The sequence below is a fragment of the Monopterus albus genome, unplaced genomic scaffold, assembly GCF_001952655.1.
Source record: "Monopterus albus unplaced genomic scaffold, M_albus_1.0 scaffold399.1, whole genome shotgun sequence".
NCBI classification, from domain to species: Eukaryota; Metazoa; Chordata; class Actinopteri; order Synbranchiformes; family Synbranchidae; genus Monopterus; species Monopterus albus.
The window spans coordinates 171,493-183,824 of NW_018128279.1; the positions used below are offsets into that span (position 1 = coordinate 171,493).

Sequence of the window (12,332 nt, forward strand, 5' to 3'; positions counted from 1 at the left end):
CCCTGCCGTAGATTAAAGAGGTGCCATTGCTAATTTTATTTATTATATATTATATCTATTTTAGTTTTATCCTAATCACTTTGATTTAGTTTTTTATTCCTTTTATTCTATTTTTACTCTACTTGTATTCTATTTTAGTTTCCTAAATGGTATTATCAACTCTATGCGAAGGAGATGTGCTGCACTGTGTGAGACAAATGGTGGTCACACCAGATACTAACTGGTTTTTGGACCCCCCCGGACTCCCTCAATACAGTAAAACTGAACATTTTAGAGTGGCCTTTTATTGTAGCCAGCCTAAGGCATACCTGTGCATTAATCATGCTGTCTAATCAGCATCTTGATATGCCACACCTGTGAGGTGGGTGGATTATCTCGGCAAAGGAAAGGTGCTCACTAGCACAGATTTACACAGATTTGTGAACAATATTTGAGAGAAATAGGCCTTTTGTGTACATAGAACAAGTCATAGATCTTTGAGTTCAGCTCATGAAAAATGGGGGCAAACACAAAAGTGTTGCGTTTATAATTTTGTTCAGTGTACTTTATAGCTTACTAAGTCACCCTGTCTCCTAAAACATTCCTATACAACTAAACTGCAAATGCAGATACATTTTATTATTTTTATTTATTTATTTTTTTATTGAAACAAAGTAACACATTAACAAAACAGTACCAAACATGGGAGACAAGAACAACAGATACATGACATTACAAAAGGATATAGAGTGTTTTACAAGATTGTAGTGTGTGAAGTATGGGTATTTCCAACTTATGCAGTCTATGAAATACAAGAAAGGGAAAGGAGGGGAAATAAATAAATAAAAAATTACCAATAATAATGATAATAACAGTACTATTAATAGTTCCATGTGTCATAAAAAGCTGATAAACTATTCTTGTGAGTGGATGCCATTTTCTCTAATGTGATGTATTCTGTCAGAAGGTTGGTCCAGGAGTTTATGTGTAGTGATTTTTTTGATTTCCAGTTTTGAAAGATTGTTTTCTTGGCAATAGCTAGAGAAATGAGGAGTGGGTTTTTGTATTTAATTGGTAGGTGGTCGACTTCTGGGATATTACCGAGTAAACAAAGTGATGGAGAAGGAGGGATTCTACAGCCCAAGATGGTGTAGAGTTTCTCTGTCACTGCTACCCAGAGGGAATTAACTAGTTGGCAGGTCCAAGTAGCATGAAAATAACTGTCGGTGCAACCTAGAATGCATTGTGAGCAGATGTCTGTGTCAGTGAAACCCATTTTGAACATTTTAGTTTGTGTAATATGAGTCCTGTAAATGGTCTGGCACTGATGTTTGTACAACAAAACAAATGATACCAAAAGCCTTTCTACAGCTACAAACCGAGCAGTGTGTGACAGCCGTAGATGTTCAAACCGCAACAAACGCAAGCCCTCAACATTTTATTGGATTTGTTGTATTTGAAGTCCCTTGTCTCTATGAAGGAAGGAGTAAGTCCATGTGTGTGCTGCCATTCACAGCAGCTACCAGACTGAGGAACAGTAATTACCTGAATTTGATACAGATGTTACACGAATCTTTGACTTAATTATGGATTTTAGTTGATTGTACTGGAGGAACTGTTCTCTCTAGACTCCATACTTGTATTAAATGACATGAACTGGTTATTTTCAAATAGGTGATGTAAGTGAGTGATTCCTTTGTGTTGCCATGTTGGGAAATAGATAGGGTTATTGTGCAGTTTGAAGTCAGGGTTGTGCCAAATTGGAGTGTATCTACATGGTGCAAGTGATGATTTAGTGATTTTGTTTGCTTTCCACCAGGCTGTCAGAGTTGAGAGGATTTTGATGTTGTTACAGTGATTCATTTTCTAAGTAGAGTTTGGTAGAAAAGAAAGGTCTGCAACTGAGTTATTTGAGTTATTTTTGCAGTAATTTTGCTCTAATTCTATCCATGCACTGTTGTAACTGTCCTTCTGAATCCATTTGACTAAACACTGTAGCTGATTTGCCAAGTAGTAATATTGGAAGTTTGGTGCTTCTAGGCCACCTAGTGATTTCTTCTTTTGGAGTGTAGATAGAGAAATTTTGGGTTTCTTATTTTTCCAATAAAATTGTGAAGTTATAGAATCAAGTGATTTAAACCATTTAACTGTGGGTATTGTGGGAAGCATTGTAAACAGATAGTTGATTTGAGGTACAGTTTTCATTTTGACAGTAGCTATTCGACCGATAAGTGAGAGGAAGATTGGACCGGCATTTGAAATCATCTTCTATCTTTTTTAGCAGGGGGGTGTAGTTGAGATTAAAAAGTTCTGACAGCCTGGGGGAGATATTAATACCAAGATATTGCTGATACATTTTATAGTGGCAGTATTTGATTTTCAGATTGTATAGGCCTTACGCCTGTTTACACCAAACGACTCAAGGTGAAACCATTCTCAGTGAGAACTGTTAACACCTGGAACAACTGTGCACAGGCCAGCATGCAGGGCACATCCATATGTGCACCAGCTAGAACGGTGCATGATTTCCCCAATCAAAAACCCTGGTTTAATAGCAAGCGAGCAAAATTTATTTATATAGCACCTTTCTAAACCTACGTTACAAGGTGCTTTCCCTTAAAACATAAAAATAATAAAAATAAATAAAATCGGATAAAACACATCTACACAGTAAAATAACAGCAAAAATGCATAATCAAAACAAATACATCAATCAGTAAAATTGTTAAAAGGGATTTAAAATAATAGGGATATAAAACAGAAAATCAGGAAGAGACGAGAGGCTTTTAAGTCAGGGGACCAAGAGGAGTACAGGAAAGCCTGGTACAAACTACAAAAGTCCATCAGAGCTGCATACTCCAAAAATTGGAGAGCTACTATATGAATAACAACACACGCAGGAATCCAGACAGTCACAAACTACAGGAACAAATCAACAAACACAGCCCCCCAGGACGCCACCCTCCCGGACAGCCTTAACAACTTCTATGCAAGGTATGACAGGATGAACACAGGCACCCCCTCAAAATCCCCCTACGACCCAGGGGACACTGTTTATCAGGTGACGCACACACAGGTCCTGAAGGCCCTGAAACAGGTAAACCCCTATAAGGCGGCGGGACCAGACAGTGTCCCCCTTAGAGTATTGAAAGCCTGTGGGGATCAACTAGCTAGTGTGTATACAGACATCTCCAACCTGTCCTTAACTCAAGCAGTAGTTCCTCACATTTTCAAAAAATCCATCATCGAACCAGTCCCCAAGATATCAAACACATCCACTCCACCTCATCAAGGGGGGGGGGGATGAGTCGGGTTACAGAAGCTTGGTGAAAAACATTCTTGTTTATGGAGAGGAGAATGACCTCATCTTCAACATAGCTGGGTTGAACCATCACCCTCTCACCCAGGCTTATAGAGGACTGGTAGAGAGCATCACAGTCTGGTATGGTAACACCACACAGGAAGAGAGGAAGGCTCTTCAAGGGGTCATAAAGACTGCAGAGAGAATCATTGGGACTGAACTGCCTGCTATGGACACACTGTACACACAGCGCTCATAAAAGGGCAGAGAACATAACCAGAGACCCACTCCATCCAGCTCACTCTCTGCTCAGACATAAAAACTGCACCCACAACCTCAGGCACAGCAGAGTGGATGGTATCATCACACACAGAACAAAATTTTACAATAGTTTGTTTCCTGCCGCAGTAAGACTGATGGCAAATACAAAGTGTGAAAAACCTATACAATAACCCGTCATTACCCTATTAAGTTGAAGACCATATACAATTCCACTATGGGCAATATTTGAAATTCACAATTTTATCTACTATTTTAGACCAGTCATTCAGTCTACTGATGGGGGGTTTCTTGGAAACTGGGATGATGGTGGTGCATTTCAAGCAGGAGGGGACTCCCCAAAGCTCCAGTGATCTGTTGATGTGTGAAAATGGGGGCCAGCTCATCAGCACCAGCTTTTGGGCAGGAGGGGTGTCACACCATCTGGGTCTGGTGCCTTTCTGATCTTTTGTTTTTAAAAAGGCCATGCACATCCTTTTCACAGATCCTCATGCATGGGTGGGGGCTGTGGGAAGGAAGGTGATCACAGCAGAGCAGCTGTTGGGTCTGAGGTATGGTGGGTGAAGGGTGTAGAGTTCTGCTTCTCAAACCTACAGTAAAACACATTCAGGTTGTCCAACAGTTGATGGTCTTTCACAGCAGAGTACAGATACACCCATCTTAAATCTCCAGCTGGATTGCGGTGAAACCATGCCCAGTCCATGACAGGTCAGCACACAGCCCCTGCTGTTATTTTGTATCCCCATGGTGACGCAGTGGTGGCAGCACCGCCTTTTTTTGCACCCCTAAGAACCAGTTGAGGCAGTAATAACTACCATTTCATTCTGCTGACATGCTCAGCCTTATGTGCCTTTTAATACATCGGGCCACTGGCAGTTATTGCAATATGTCTACTTTTTTTCATTGTTAAATCAAGTTTGTCAACTCTACGCTTTAGAAAAGAGACAGTCACTATCAGGCTCTGTTCCTCTTTTATGTTCTGCACTTTAGATTAGATTAGATTGAACTTTATTGTCATTACCCATGTATGTATAATGCAGTTCAACATCTATCCAGAAATGCAATAACAGTAGTGAAGAGTGCACAGTATCTACAGTATGTACAGTTAGGACTAATTTACTGATAGGTATGTATAATTGATATTTACAGTAAGTAGGTAGGATGTGTAGGGTAATGTACACTATACAACAGACTATTGATTCAAATTACAGTAATGGACAAGGTACATTAAGATTATAGAACACTAGTGCAATGGGATGAGATGGAATGAAACAGTGCAGAATAAGAAGAAAACAAGTTACATGAGTGAACAGTACAATGGATGTAAATAGTGCAAAGCTAAAGATAAATATATAGTATCTGCATATGAACAGTGTGCAAATGAATACAGAGCAGTATTCTGTGAGTAGAGTATGTGCAAATTAGAAGATCACTTCAGTGTTATAGGTAACAGAAGCATATTGCATTAGTCCCGGGGAGGAGAGATGAGAAGGGGTGAGGTGTGTGTAGTGAGATAGAGGAAGGCAGATGGGGGTGTCAACAGGGGACAGAGTTTAGTAAGGAGACAGCTGTGGGGACGAAGCTGTTCCTGAGTCTACTGGTTTTGGTCCGGAGGCTCCTGAAGCACCTCCCAGAGGGTAGGAGGTCAAACAGTTTGTGAACAGGGTGAGTGGAGTCTTTGAGAATGCTGTGAGCATGTCAGAGACAGTGTTCCCTGTGGACGCCCTTAGTGACTGGAAGTGAAGTCCCCATGATGCGTTGGGTAGTTTTCACCACCCACTGCAGAGCCTTGTGGTCAGAGACAGAGCAGTTTCTTTACCAGACTGTGATACAGCTGGTCAGGATGCTCTCAATGGCACAGTGGTAGACGTTCACCAGGACTTTAGGGCCAGTCTTGATCAAAAACACTCCTTGTTTTCTAAAAATTACATTCCTATATAACCTGTGCAGCTACACTGCAAATGCTGATAAGTTCTGTAGTGAATGTATTTGGTTATTAGATTGTACTCTGATGCAACATAACATTAATCCTTGAATGAATGAAGTGCTGCATTTTCCTACACTACAGCAGCAGAAAAAGCTGGATCAGGGAGAATGGTGGAGGCACAGTGACCAGTGTTGTCACATCAGTGGCTCAAATTCAGTTCTGAATTCTGCTCTAATTTTTAAGTTGAAGCTGCTTTCAAGCTTGCTTTCTGTAAACCAAGCACTGTGAGTCAACACACCATCATAATAAATCTTGTTAACCCCTGTCTTTGAGCAGCACCTTTGTAGCTCATTCAGTTCAGCAGCCTCTCTCTCATCAGCGAGCTCGTTTTTGTCACGTGCAGCAGCTGTGGTCATGGTATTGTGTTTGACAGAAATGTAGAGTTGGCTAGTTTTAAACTTTAGCTCTGGACACACTCCTTGGATATTTTTTTCCATTTTCAGCATTCTTCTGCTCTTGTTCCTCAGGTCTACCTGCTTAATCTGCAGCGTTATATGTTGCTTTTTAGCTCACAAAGCAGGTACTGCCTCTGACTTAAATGGTGTAATAGCAGAGCTCCTAGTCTGCTGGTTCTCAGCCAGAAAATCCACTGGAGCTCCCATGCACCGGCCCCAGTACAAGCACGACTCCACCCCCCACCTACAGCAGGCTGCATGAAAGTGTTCCCAGAGCTGCAAGCACTGTATACTGCTCTGGTGATCGGGGTATCCTCCGCATCACATGAGAGTTCATTCTCCACACTGTCCCATGTTCTAACACCATTTAACAGACATGACAAAAAAGAATCTGGTGATTTTGGCACATGAGAAGGTAGTACTTAGTAAAAAACATGGATGAGTTTGTCAGAGCTTTGGCACAAAAAAAAAAACAGAAGACTCTTGCTCTGATGTGGTAATAAATCTGAATGGGAAAAGGTGAAATGGTAACAAGTTCAAGGTAGGGAACATTTTTAAAAATAATGAACAGTTCAAAAACTTCACAGTCAAAACTGTAATGTTCATATGGGTTCAGTTTTGTTCAGGCATTTCAAATTAATTGTTAGTGGACTCAGATAAATCTACATGTCTGCACTAAAATATAGAGTAAAGATCCATATAGAGTAAAGATCCAATACAGAAGGTTCAGAGATTTTTTATTGTCAATTCACTATATGTGCAGGACATACAGAAAATCGAAATACCATTTCTCTCTCACCTTGTATTGAGTGCCCATACCGTTTAGGAAACTAAAATAGAATAAGAAACTGGATAAAAGTAATTAGGATAAAACTAAATGGTACAACCAATAGGCTATTACTCAAAAACCATGTACAGTCAGTGACAGTAGTGCAACCAATAACAAAAGATTGTCAGGTGGTCAGCATCAACAGAGCGTTAGTGATGAGGTGCATAATAGCTTATGAGAAGTATACGGACAGTAGAGCAAATGACCAGCAGCAGATATGATGGTAAAAAACAGTCACCAGTAGATTTACATGTAATATAACCAGAAGGTTTGTGCAAAACAGCAGAGGTAGTCAAAAATGAGCAATTCTCCAAAGCTGTGGTCTGATCCTGTATTTACAATTGTACTGTGCAGTTTATCTTCTTCTTCTTTCGGCTGTTCCCATTAGGGGTTACCACAGCGAATCATCTGTTTCCACCTAATTATCTTTGGCATCCTCTACTCTCACACCAATTAGCTTCATGTTCTCTTTTAGCACATCCATATATCTCCTCTTTGGCCTTCCTCTTGACCTCTTGCCTGGCAGCTCCATCTCCAACATCCTTCTGCCAGTATAACCACTATCCCTCCTCTGCACATGTCCAAACCATCTCAATCTGGCCTCTCTGACCTTGTCCCCAAAACAGCCAACCTGAGTTGTCCCTCTGATGTGCTCATTCTTAATCCTGTCCATCCTGGTTACTCACACACGGGAGGGTGAGTGAGCGAAAAAGAATGGACCTAGAGGGCTGACTTCAGTGCAAGCAGTTTAATAGTGTTGTACAGGCTATTTACAGGTTATGTGAACAAAAACAAAAACAGGGCATGAATATATTATACAGAACCAGGTGTCAATCAGTAAGGGGGTTAGTCTCTGGGGGCGGGGGGAAGGAAAGAGGTCTAGCTGCGGAATGTTAGGGTCACTCACTGGCTGCCTGGTGGAGCTGGAAGAGGCTTGGAGGAGCAATCCGGAGGAGGTAACCTGTGGAGTAAATGAAAAGGGAAACGGTAAGAAAAACTGGGAGAAAGGCAAGGGTAGAAGGCATACAAAGCCAGAGTAACAAAATAGACATGTGGCGCTGGTAGCGGGCCCAAGAACTAAGACAAACTGGCAAGGAGAGTCATGTGAGCAGGGTATAAATAGAGTCAGGTGAACAGCTAATTGAGTGCAGCTGGTGTTGATTGAGGAATGTGTGGAATGTGGCATGATCAGAAACCGAAAACAAAGAGAGGGAGGTGAGAGAGGCAGGTGCAGCCAAGCAAACTTGACACACTCCTAAAGAGAACCTCCACATCCTCATCTCTGCTGTCTAGTACTTGCATTTATCTCAAAATTATTTCTGGACCTTACACATTAATATAAAGCTCACAACCAGAATACAGGGGAATCAAACTGGGTTTCTTGTCTCTTTCCTTTGGTCTTCTCATCTCTGCCTATGTCAGTTTCAAACATCCGCCTTACACATCTGTTGGGCCCTGTCAGAACATTTCAACTTGCACACTGAATCTGTCCTTCAGCAGAAGAAGCAGTAGAGACAGAGAGACAAGGAAGGAATTATACTGAGGTCACAGAAGGAGGGGGAAAGCATGAATGTTTTTCTAGGCTTGACATATGAGACTCAAGCACACTATAAAAACACTGGCCAAGACAGAGCTAGAGAGAAGAAAGCAAGGAAGCAGACAGGAAAAGGGAAGAAGAATATATTCAGTGAAGCCAAGAACATAGATTGTCTTGCCAGAGGAGGACCCTGGAAGTCTGAGCGAGCTGGAGAGGGTCCATCCCGCTCTCTGATTCACCACCATGCCTTACTTCCTTTGAATTCCGTCTTTGTGTGTGTGGCTTAAATTCTTTTTCAAATTAATGGTGTAAAAAAAGCATCTTTCTTGTGAGCCTAATGAATCTTTAGCCACAGATATGCTGTATTACAGCTAAAACAAATCTACAAAATGAATCTGCATTGCTTTTAACCAGATCCAAAAAATATGAACATACAATCAGCATCAGTAAACTGAACTCACACCCAGTTCCCCACTCCTCCACTGCCACCACATCTTAAACAAATGTGCAATAACATGCATGAAACACTTCAAGATTGTCTTATAAATGTTTTGACATATTTATTTTACCCTGGTGTACTTTTCATGTTTAGTTTACACTGGTGGTGTTCGCAGGTGTGCTCCACCCGCATCATCTTTTGGCTTTGTAACTCAACATAATCAAAGAATTTTAATCTAAAACAATGTAATAATCAACTCTAATAATCAACAGATGTTTACATTTGTCCTTTACCTTTATTAGATTACATTACATAAGGGTAGGCCGAAATGTACGCAAGGGATACCTTGTGTATGTTTCGGGTGCAGTACACCTGTTTTCACTTTTTATCTAAAGAAAAAAAGATACAAGTAATTTTTTTTTCAGGCTCAAACTCAATGGCCTTGGCTCATTTTGTGTGAAGAACATATATGTATCAGAACACATTTTCAATGACCACACACTGCACCCCCCTACGCATTTACATTACACAAAGGGGGTTCAGGTGTACTGCACCCAGGCATAATAAAGTTGTGGTTGCAGTCATTTGCTCTTACATTCCACTGTCTCCACAGCTTAGCATTTGTATTGTGGCCAGAACAGTCATGAATAGTTCAACAATTTATTCGATTGTGTGGTGTGTATCCAAGACATTCTGACATGACATCTAGTGACATGTCATGACATTAAGCATAAAAAAATATTATGATTACGATTATGATTAAACACGTCATAATAATAATAAACATTCTGTCTCCTAACAGTAATCAACTTTCTATCTAGTTATCCTTGAACCTGAACAACCTGGAGTACCCCATGGGAATGACTAAGCATTTAACAGCCTGAGCTAGACATCCTGTCTAAACTAAACATTTCTAATACATGAAGTGTCTAACCAATGTCTATCTGACTAAAAATACCTAACACATGGCTTACTGCTAACCTTGAAACAGAGCAGACTTTGAATCTTACTAAACTGCATTGCTAACACATTAAAGTCTAACAATTATCTGACTAATTTATTAATTTCTAACAAATTCCCCCTTTTGACACGCTTTTTATCGCATCAACCTATATCAAATGTCCCTGTTGTCCCCAGACTAGGCCTCCAAGGAGAAGACGTACGCTGGTGTTCATTGCAGTGATCCTATATGTGGGCTTCTATGTGCAAGCTGGTCTTCATTGCAATTATAGCATTTTTCAGACAAAAACATGGAAATATTTAAACAGCGTGTTGCAAAACAATCATTGGTTAATCATAACATTTGCAGGAGAAATACATCATGCTGGAGACTAAAGATCTTCTTCCAGTATCGCACATTTATCACAAAATTCTACTCAATAATCAAAATCAATCACACACCTATGAGTCCACACCACCTACGTGTATGCCAAGAATATATGTGGGTATGTGTTAACCCTTAGCAAGAGTATGTAGAAAGGTCATGGTCTTCTTCCCCGTCGAAGGGGTCCTCTTCATTCTCAAACTCACCAGGCTCAGTGAGTGAGATCATGGGCATAGTTTCCCAAGCATATTGGGATATCTATTATCAGTGGCAGTGGTGATACACTTTAGACAAATATGCCTAATGCAGGGGATGCTGCAGCATCCACACAAGGTCAGCCAAGTAACTGCTGCCACAAAAGATGTAGCTAAGAAATCATTAAATTTTTCCACTTACCAAAACATTTTTAACACACCAATCATCGATGTAATTTTTAATTTCTGAATGGTCAGCCATCTCCTCTAATAAAATTTCAACCCTGGCAATAGAGCCATCAGGAGCAGTATTATTTAAGATGTAAGTACAACACTGTTGCCCAATCATAGTGTTAACTATTGATGATGCTGGACTGTATGGATGCCTGACATAAATGCACAAGACGACAGTACCTACCTATAATAAACCAAATAACAATAACGGGGATTTGCTACACATAGTACAAACACCCCCTTTTTCAATCAGAATGAAGTCTAATGCCAATCTGTTCTGATACAACATAAGAGAAGTGGCTGCCAGTTGCTCCTGAAACCTAACAACTAAATTTCTGGTAAGATTAGTGAGGTTAGTGAGATTAGTAAGATTAGTAAGACACTGAGCATTAAACTAGACATAGGACAGTATACAAATATATTTATCAAATGGTCTTAATTGCTCTTGCTGTGGCCACACAAAGCAGTCAAGAACGTCACATGCATCTATCATTAAAAAGTTTTACCCAAATTAAAAACCAACTCGAGTGGAATCAGGACATTAGCTCTTTTCTTACAGTGTATGTGGGACCTTGTTTCCCACCACAATATGGGTACCACTATAACTAGGCTAATGAGGCCCAGAATACAGAGAACTACACCAGGACGATTGCCTAAACCTGTCAGACTAGGCATTTTGTCTGCTGTCCCTGTCAATGTTTTTTTCTCTGATAAATATTACACTAGTGTAGGTCCTCTTCTGACTGTAGCTCTGGTTCTACAGGATTATATGTCAACTCAGGTACTGAGGTTCTCAAATCAGCCTTGACCTCATTCACTGTCCATCCAGCTGGATCCTCAGCTGGAGAACAATGTGTCTTATAGATCTAGTTACTTAGCTTGTTCTCAGTGAGCCACAGGTTAACACAGTGTGTGGTAGTTTCTGCTACCTTATAAGGACCTTCCCAATGTGGCTCTGACCAGCAAAGTTTATGCACCTTCCGATAGAACCAGCTGTCCACTGCAGCTGGTGTTGGTTCCTCAGGTTGGTCCCTGCTCAGGATTTCAATAACCTGCTCAAAGACACTCATCACAGCATTGTTCAGTCATCTGACATACTCACTCATGTCAGCATGGTGTTGAATTTCTAGGCCTAACAGTTAGAGGACAGGGCATCTTTCTCCCTGTCAGGATTTCATGTGGGCTTACATTAAGTGTCGCATTCGGAGTGGACCTGAGATTGAACAATACAATCGGTTGAGCTTCAACCCAGGTTAAGTTAGTGTCTAAGCAGACTATTGTGAGCCCTTCTTTAATGGTTCTGTTTGCACGCTCAACAAGGCCTTGAGAAACTTATGTTTTATCCCAAACATCTGTTCAACCAGACGTAGATCATTGTTTAAGAAGTGTGTTCCATTATCAGATCTGATAGTCTTGGGTACCCCAAATTGGGAGATCACTTTCCTAGTGAGCCACTTGATTACCTCTTTACCTGTCACTGTTTTCGTGGGTACAGCCTTTACCCATTTGGAAAACGGATCCCTTTCATAGCCCCCTGAGCTACCTGATAACCAGCTGCTACCTTGGCAGCCAGATCTGCTGCATTATTACCTCTGTTTATGTGAGTCTCTGTTCTCTGATGTCCCTTGCACTTAATAATTGCCACCTGCTTTGGTAGCAACAATGCTTGATCTAGTTCCAGTAACTGCTGCAAGTGTTTTGCTGGATCGCCAGTTGAGGACACAAAGTCTGTTCTTCTCCAGTGGCACAAGTCTATGTATCTGTGTAGATATTTACAACTTTGTCTTTTTACAACTGACACGCCTCTATAAGAGCAATCAGCTCAGCCATCTGG

At 40.8% G+C, this 12,332-nt stretch overlaps 1 protein-coding gene across 1 annotated transcript in view; it reads left to right on the plus strand.

The window, feature by feature from the left end:
* The window catches only part of LOC109951632 (A disintegrin and metalloproteinase with thrombospondin motifs 17-like), a 199,476-nt gene that overhangs the window by 118,295 nt on the left and 68,849 nt on the right, over positions 1-12,332 (plus strand). The gene's annotated exons all lie outside the window — the stretch shown is intronic.